This window comes from Amblyraja radiata, chromosome 15, assembly GCF_010909765.2.
Source record: "Amblyraja radiata isolate CabotCenter1 chromosome 15, sAmbRad1.1.pri, whole genome shotgun sequence".
Taxonomy (NCBI): Eukaryota; Metazoa; Chordata; class Chondrichthyes; order Rajiformes; family Rajidae; genus Amblyraja; species Amblyraja radiata.
Window position 1 is genome coordinate 58,436,146 of NC_045970.1, and position 9,527 is coordinate 58,445,672.

General features: G+C 44.7%; 1 non-coding gene across 1 annotated transcript; it reads right to left on the reverse strand.

The window, feature by feature from the left end:
• Window positions 1-7,369: 7,369 nt before the first annotated feature.
• On the reverse strand, window positions 7,370-7,441 carry trnat-cgu. Its single transcript has one exon. It is a non-coding gene; the product is annotated as a tRNA-Thr (tRNA).
• Between the last annotated feature and the right edge of the window lie 2,086 nt (window positions 7,442-9,527).

Sequence of the window (9,527 nt, forward strand, 5' to 3'; positions counted from 1 at the left end):
AACGTCAACATTTCCCTGAATTTGGACTGCGTACCCACATAAATGCACGTGTTGATGCAGGAACTAAGAATCTCCAACATGTACCCGCTTTCCTGGAGGATAAACTGCGGCTTATTGGAATTGGAACCGCTGACGTAATTGTTGCTGGAAATTTGTCCAAATAAGAAATTGACAATATACGTCAAACGCAACAGGATAAAACTGCCCGTGATGGCCATGAGTAAAATAATGGACTTTCTTCTACTCTCCATCTCCGAGTCGCTCTGTTTGTCGCTGTTGCTCTGGGCTCGGAGTCTGCTGCGCGCTTGACTGGCCACGAGAATGTATCTAACGGTAAGAAAATTGAGCAGCAAAATTAGGACGAAGGGGAGACATGGGTTTAACATAAGATGGAGCCACTCGTAAAATCTCCAAGCAGCTAGAGTATAAAATATTTCCTTCAGGTTGCAATACCAAGCGACGTTATTGATGATATACATAGGCTCGTATGCGAAGTAAAGAGGAATGTTCTTCAAACAGTCGAGAATACAGATGATTGCTATAACGGCTGTCGCTGTTTTCTCGGTGCAGTACCTCAACTTCAGTTTCTGGCAACATATAGCGATGAAACGATCAAAGGTGAACGCGACCGTCAACCAGGCGGAAGCGTCTTTGGAAATCCAACTGAGGACTATAATTAGACTGCAGGCCGGGGTAGTGGAGAGAATGCTGTCCGAGAAATAAATGGCCCGAAGACGGCTGAGTATCACAGCGGTAACAATGACCAGAACATCCGCCACCGCCATGAACAACAGGTAGCGAGTGATACACTTCGAGAGGCCGCATATTCCATGCGACAGAATCACAACTGTCGCCAAATTCGCTGCAATAAGAAGGGAGACTTCGGGTAAACATAGAAACATAGAAAATAGGTGCAGGAGTAGGCCATTCGGCCCTTCGAGCCTGCACCGCCATTCAATATGATCATGGCTGATCATCCAACTCAGTATCCTGTACCTGCCTTCTCTCCTGATCCCTTTAGTCACAAGGGCCACATCTAACTCCCTCTTCAATATAGCCAATTAACTGTGGCCTCAACTACCTTCTGTGGTAGAGAATTCCACAGATTCACCACTCTCTGTGTGAAAAATGTTTTTCGCATCTCGGTCCTAAAAGATTTCCCCCTTATCCTTAAACTGCGACCCCTTGTTCTGGACTTCCCCCAACATCGAGAACATTATTCCTGCATCTAGCCTGTCCAACCCCTTAAGAATGTTGTAAGTTTTTATAAGATCCCACCTCAATCTTCTAAATTCTAGCGAGTACGAGCCGAGTAAATAGTAATCAGCCGACAACTGGGCCAACTAACCCTACAACTTACCTGTATTTTATACATGTACATTATCTGGCGCTTGAAAACTATCATATCACCTGTTTCGCATTCGCAGTCTAAAGAAGGTTCTCGATCCGAAACGTCACCCACCGATTCCTGTTCTTCAGAGACGCAATCGGACCGCCTGAGTTACTCAGACATTTTGTGTCTATCCTCGCCTTCGTACTAAATCGCTTTCCACGCATATAATGTGCATGTAGTTTCTCAGAACCAATAAATCAATTTGCTCTTCAAACTGGCAATCAACATTGGCAAGTAGGTACACAAAATTGCTAGGGAAACTCAGCGGGTGCAGCAGCAGCTATGGAGCGAAGGAAATAGGCGACGTTCCGGGCCGAAACCCTTCTTCATGTATGCCATTTTACAATGTGGTGCCCCAGAATTAAGTTGGTTTGCAGAGCAGTGAGGAGCTAAAAGAGTTTAGACCACAGAACAACTGCCATATCTGAACAATCTACGTGGAAAAGTATTCAGCAAACAATATATAGATACCGGGACGCAAGCACAAGCATCCACGTGGCGCATCTCGGGCAATGCTGACGACAGGAACTGTACAACAGTGACTGACTGAAGTACCCAATTCTGCAACCACCGACCGTCAACCGTCATTGCCCGACCGGAAAGACGTGATATAGAAGATGCCCGGACACGAGAAAGCAGAAGATATAGATACCGATTGCGTGTTCTTACCATCGGAAGCAACACAACGGATATCAGACGCTTCACCGCAATGATTCGTTAATGAGGTCAACATGCCCTTGCACACAGCAATGAACATTTTCCAAAACACAGAGGGTGAGTCAACGATTGGGGAAGAAGGGGAAAGAATTCACATCCAAGGACAGCGCGCGGTCAACTCTCGCAATAAGTATACGTCAGCTGAATAACTCAATCGGAAAGCAGCAGACAACGTGCATAATTCAGGTAAATACTGGGGAAATGTGACAATTCAAAGTTTTCAGTGCTTCATCTGTAGGAAGTTGCAGCTGGTTTATACCGAAGAGAGACACATGATGCAGTAGGAACTCAGCGGACCAGAGAACATCTCTGCATGAGGATGTTTATGGATAAAAGGGAAATCTTTTAGGACTGAGATGAGTAAAATATGTTTTACACAGAGAGTGGTGAATCTGTGGAATTCTCTGCCACAGAATCCCTCCTACCATCCGGGAGGCGCTACGGGTCTCTCCGTTGCCGGACCAGCAGGTCCAGGAACAGCTTCTTCCCGGCGGCTGTCACTCTACTCAATAACGTACTTCGGTGACTGCCAATCACCCCCCCCCGGACACTCCTCCCACAGGAAAAACACTATGTCTGTATATATGATAATGTAAATATTTATTCAAATCATATGCTATGTCGCTCTTCCAGGGAGATGCTAAATGCATTTCGTTGTCTCTGTACTGTACACGGACAATGACAATTAAAGTTGAATCTGAATCTGAATCTGAGAATGTAGTTAAGGCCACAGCTGTATTTAAGAGGGAGCTAGATGTGGCCCTTGTGGCTAAAGGGATCAGGGGGTATGGAGAGAACGCAGGTACAGGATACTGAGTTGGATGATCAACCATTATCATATTGAATGGCGGTGCAGGCTAGAAGGGCCGAATGGCCTATTCCTGTACCTATTTTCTATGTTTCTATGTTTCTATGTAAGGAATAGGCGACATTTCGGGTCGGAGCCCTTCTTCAAACTGTTTATCTTTTACACGGCAATGTGTCTGAACAAGGGTTCCGTCCTGTAACATAGAAAACGTGCAAACTCCACACAGACATCGTGCATAATCAGAATCGATCCCGGGTGTTTGGCGCCATAATGCGGCAACTCTCCGCTGCTGTGCCACCCCAGGTAACCAAATAATTTATCTGGTTATGATATACGGCAGCCGTAATTTGTAACACCCCCTGGAAAGTAGATATAGTTACCGTTGGCTTTGATATCAGCATCGAACAAACAGCACGCAAAGAAATAAGAGAAATACCGCGTTATCCTGTTCGCCGACAACGTTAAGCAGAAACAAGAGATAAACAAAGAATGAAAAATAGTGGAGTCAGGGGATTTGGGGAGAAGGCAGGAACGGGGTACTGATTGGGGATGATCAGCCGTGATCACATTGAATGGCGGTGCTGGCTCGAAAGGCCGAATGGCCTCTACTCCTGCACCTATTGTCTATTGTCTAAAGGCGATAGACAAGCACGGTAGGGTAAATAAGCATCGAATCTGGTGTAGATAAGAAGGTCCACGAATATGATTACCCGGCAATGATTCAGTACTCTCAATGGCATGATACATTTACCGCCAATATATTATAACAACATTCCAAATAACTGCAGGAGGCAGCGGCTCAGGTAGCATCTGCAGAGAGAAAAAGCACGTTTCTTGTTCCGAACGTTCCATATACTCAGAAGAAACGTCCCGACCAGAACCGTTCTCTGTCCATTTCCTTCCACAGATGTTTCCCCCGACCCATTGGTTTCTTGGTTAAAGCTTCTCCGATATCTGCACTCTTTGCAGTCCCTAAAATTAAATCAATTTACGTCAGAAAATGCTGATCCCGGCTTTCATTTGAATCGAAGAAGAAGGGTTTCGACCCGAAATGTTGCCTATTTCCTTCGCTCCATGGATGCTGCTACACCCGCTGAGTTTCTCCAGTATTTTTGTGTACCTTCGATTTTCCAGCATCTGCAGTTCCTTCTTAAACAAGGAGGATGGGGCAACAGTCCGGGAAATCGTAAATTATGTCCATGAGAGGAAAACGAATCATTGAAAGGTTTCAGATCAACAGTTAAATTGAAAATACCTTGAAAACAGAAAGCATAAATTAAATGAGTGTTTCAATAATACACAGAGAGCAAGTGTCAAATTGCCTTGAGACCGGTCACGTTACTGAAGCCGGATTTTAGGCGAATAAATCAAAGAACAGGCTGGGGAGAATCGTAGCACAGGAGCGGTAGCACCGCAAGGAATCTGGAAAGGAAAAATTAGTACAGAAAAAAATGTAATCGCCCACTCAGGGGTGCGCCAACGTCCACTACGCGCGTTTAGCACTTCAAACGTCTAACTGGAACTCCGAAGGCTGCAAGAACTGAATAATATATGGCAAAGACCAGGCCATTTCCGGGTGCATGCATTCTCCCTGATATGATCGCAGGCCACAGGTGTGTGCCGAGCACGAGAGCACATCTATTTATACCAGGGTTTAACGGTAATTAGGTTGCATCGTCATGGCCGTTAGATACAGTCTCATGAACAAACAAGTAAAGGGACGCATTTTTACGTTTATATTAATTAATATAAGGCACGGAAAGTAGTGAGACCACAGTTTACAGTTGAATCCAGTGCACGGTTTAAATACAATTAAAGCAGGTCATCTGAAGAGCACTTAACGGAACGGTCCATATCGCTAGCCTACGGTAAAATACATTCAAAACGCCTTGAATGTAGTCTGAAATACCTGGGATTAAACCAAAACGTTAACATCAAATGGGTTAATGTACTGAATGCATTTTGTTTTAGTCAGAAAGCGACGGTATAAAATGGTCCCACAAAGCTCTACATTGAGAATACCTTTTTGCTCAATTGACGAAGTGACCATGGTTGTTTAGGAGACTTCCACAAATTTAAGCATAGCTCGATTTCCTTGAATTGCTGTAATTTGTAAAACGCATTGGACTGGATGAAGAGGCGACCGCTAGAATTTAGAAGATTGAGGGGGGACCTTATAGAAACTTACAAAATGTTTAAGGGGTTGGACAGGCTAGATGCAGGAAGATTGTTCCCGATGTTGGGGAAGTCCAGAACAAGGGGTCACAGTTTAAGGATAAAGGGGAAATATTTTAGGACTGAGATGAGAAAAACATTTTTCACACAGAGAGTGGTGAATCTCTGGAATTCTCTGCCACAGAAGGTAGTTGAGGCCACAGTTCATTGGCTATATTTAAGAGAGAGTTAGATGTGGCCCTTGTGGTTAAAGGGATCAGGGGGTATGGAGAGAAAGCAGGTGCAGGATACTGAGTTGGATGATCGGCCATGATCATATTGAATGGAGGGGCATGTTCGAAGGGCCGAACGGCCTACTCCTGCACCTATTTTCTATGTTTCTATGTTAAACAGCCCGATGGATCAGGAGACAAATTGACGGCGATTTTTAATTATCGTGTTGTAAATCATTAGTCATAGGGTCATACATCACGGAAACGAGGATGTTGGCCAAAATTATCCATGCTGCCCAAGCAGCATCTAAGCTAGTTTCGAATCACCCGTACAATCCCATATTGACTATCTATAATTAGCAGGAATGTGAAAGGAACTGCAGATGTTGGTTTAAATAGAAGGTACGCGCAAAAAGCTGGAGTAACTCAGCGGGACAGGCAGCACCTCTGGAGTGAAGGACTGAAGAGGGTCTCGACCCGAAACGACACCCATTTCTTATCTCCAGCCATGCAGTATAAACTATTCAGCCAAAATTCACAACGAATATGTAAACAGAATACATAACGGGAGAAAGCAAAAATGATTCAGTGAGTGTACATACACATGCACACATACTCAATAAATAAACAAATATAGTGTAATAATAATAATAATGGTCTGTTGTAGTTCAGAGCTTATTTGTCGTTGTGTTTAATAGCCTGGTGGCTGTGGGGAAGAAGCTGCTCCTGAACCTGGGATGTTGCGGTTTTCAGGCTCCTGTCCCTTCTTCACGATAGCAATGGTGAAATGAGTGAGTGGGCAGGATGGCGTGGGTCTTTGATGGGCTCGGCGTGTGTTTGTTCCTTTCTTGCTGTTTAATTGTAGAGCGTTGCAATTGTTATATTGTAATTGTACCGCAGATTTATTGTTGTTTCAATAAAACAATTGTTTCCCTTTATTTTATATAGTTTGCGTGTTGTTCCCCGTTTATGATGTCAGGCTTTACGGAGAGAAGGCAGAAAATGGGTTTGTGAGGGAAAGATATATAAGCCATGATTGAATTCCTGGGATGTCAGGATTTTCATATGAAAAAAGACTGGATAGACTCGGCTTGTACTCGCTAGAATTTAGGAGATTGAGGGGGGATCATTTAGAAACGTACACATTTCTTAAGGGGTTGGACAGGCTAGATGCAGGAAGATTGTTCCCGATGTTGGGGAGGTCCAGAACAAGGGGTCACAGTTTAAGGATAAGGGGGAAATCTTTTAGGACCGAGATGAGAAAAACATTTTTCACACAGAGTGTGGAGAATCTCTGGAATTCCCTACCACAGAAGGTAGTTGAGGCCAGTGCATTGGCTATATTTAAGAGGGAGTTGGATGTGGCCCTAGTGGCTAAAGGTATCAGTGGGTATGGAGAGAAGGCAGGTACAGGATAATGAGTTGGATGATCAGCCATGATCATATTGAACGACGGTGCAGGCTCGAAGGGCCGAATGGCCTACACCTGCACCTATTTTCTATGTTTCTATGAATGTCGGAGTAGACTCCATGGGCCGAAAGGCCGAATTCTGCTCCTGCAACTGAATCAACTGAATCAACATCGATCCGAATGCTCGAAATATTTCATTGTAACAAACAACTAATTCGTGTTGTCTACTTCATCCAAATACTGTTTTGGTCACTGGATGTATCGTGTCAGTCAGCGCGTTGAGATGTCAAGCGCATGCCAGACCTCTGTAGCCAAGTAAAGCATTGCCCCGTTTAAAAAGCACGGATAGTCTTCTTCTAATCGAGTCCACACACATGGTTAGAAGTTGTTCAGCCAGAGCTGAACACACTTTTCGGCATCTGTATACACTGGAGTCTGTCTTGCGTTTCTTCTGCTTCTTGTGCGTGGTCGTGGGAAGGCTGGTGAAAACAGGGTCAAGCAAAGACCGTGAACGCACTTTGCTTGACCCCAGCACGGTTAGTGTAACGGGACGGAAAACGGATCAGCAACAATCGGGGTATTCCGGCCCATTAATCTGTTGAACAGGAACGACTCCTCACATAACATCATGTTAAAGTGAATTAAATACCAACGGGCACGGACGGGATTTGAACCCACGATCTTCGGTTTACGAGACCGACGCCTTACCATTTGGCCACCGCGCCTGGATGACGATGGTAATTTTTGAAAATAGTTTAAATATGAGCTCAGTTGTTTAAAAATAATGCAATCAAAATGTCTTATTTACAGATGCTGATCTAATAATTTCACGAATTGTGCAGTCATGGAATCTCATGTAGATAGGGTGGTAAAGAAAGCTTTTGGTGTGCTGGCCTTTATAATTCAGAGCATTGTGTATAGAAGTTGGGATGTAATGTTATAATTGTACAAGGCATTGGTGAGGCCAATTCTGGAGTATGGTGTACAATTTTGGTCACCAAATTATAGTAAAGATGTCAACAAAATAGAGAGAGTACAGAGGCGATTTACTAGAATATTGCCTGGGTTTCAGCACCTAAGTTACAAAGAAAGGTTGAACAAGTTAGGTCTTTATTCTCTGGAGCGCAGAAGGTTAAGGGGGGACTTGATAATGGTCTTTAAAATGATGAGAGGGATAGACAGAGTTGACGTGGATAAGCTTTTTCCATTGGGAGTAGGGAAGATTCAAACAAGAGGATTGTTCCCGATGTTGTGGAAGTCCAGAAAAAGGGTCCCAGTTTAAGGATAACGGGGAAGTCTTTTTGGAACGAGATGAAAAAAAAAACATTTTCACGCAGAGAGTGGTGAATATGTGGAATTCACTGCCACAGAAAGTAGTTGAGGCCAGTTCATTGGCTATATTTAAGAGGGGATTAGATGTGGCCCTTGTGGCTCAATAGAATCAGGGGTATGGAGAGAAGGCAGGTACAGGACACTGAGTTGGATGATCAGCCATGATCATATTGAATGGCGCTGCAGGCTCGAAGGGCTGAATGGCCTACTCCTACACCTATTTTCTATGTTTCTATGGGAATTCAATGAAGCATGGCTGGTTGACTCTTACAGACGGGTCAGCTGTGCCGAAATACCAAACGACGACCAATGGTTAATGCACCCAGGTTTCACAAATGAGGTGAAGTCACCTAATTCCGCGTCAAAGAATCAAGTATCTTCTGCCCCCTGGTGGAGCAGCACAGAATTTCCAGTCGAATCGCTGCGGGAATTATTCCCAGTTTCTCTTCAATAACTGATGATTCTCAATGCGTTAATATAGCGGTTGTTTTAGGCCAGTGAGGGTATAATTGTTCGGGAAATTGGCGTAAACTCGAACGTGCGCGGCGGGCTCCAGAAATATATTTTATTTTTATTAAATGTAGGTGGCATTGTTTCTGATGCCGCGGGATCTGTCCATTTCTCCGTCAGCCTCTTTCCTGCCACTTACCTAGAAAATACAATACAATACAATACGGTTTTATTCGTCACATTGCACATAAAGTGCAAGTGGAATGAATTTGCCAGCAGCGCCACAATGATGAAGAACACACAAATACACAATAAAAATTTAACACAAACATCCACCACAGCTTTCATCACTGTGGTGGAAGGCACAACAATTGGCCAGTCCTCTTCCATTTCCCCCCGTGGTCGGGACCTCAACCCTGCGCAGCGTCCAGATATGCAGACAAGGTAAAACGTCCAGGTAAGTCCTGAGTCGGTGCCTCCCCACCGGAGACAGCGGCTTCAGGCTGGTGTAGGCCGCAGGCCGGCGGTCGGAGATTTAAAGTTCGCGCCGCGAACAGGAGTGGTTAGAAGCGTATAAACCTCAACACGTCCCTTTCCACCTTTCCCGGTGCAGCTGTGCTGCGCCGCGCACTTTCAGTTGTGTCAATGACTCTCCAAGACAGCTTAGTACAGACGACGCGCTGTATATACCTCCCAAACAGTCCCCGTCGGTGTCCCTCTGTATGGTCCACATGCCCTGAGCTGTGTTTTAGGTGGAATTGCGCTGTTGACCTCTATTTGCCCGGGCAACGAAGGGGGAGAGCCGGATTTCTTCTTCAACAGAGTTATTGCTGGGATCGCATCTACCGGATAGTTTGGTCACCCTGTTGATGAAAGAACATACTGTCAACGGAGACGTACAAATTACGTTCAATAGACAATTCCACCGGTAAGATTCAGAGAGTTGTAGAGTGAGACATACAACATGACAGCAGAAACTGTCCAGGCCGCACCGCCCGTCAACCACCTTTTAACACGTCCCGATTCGAC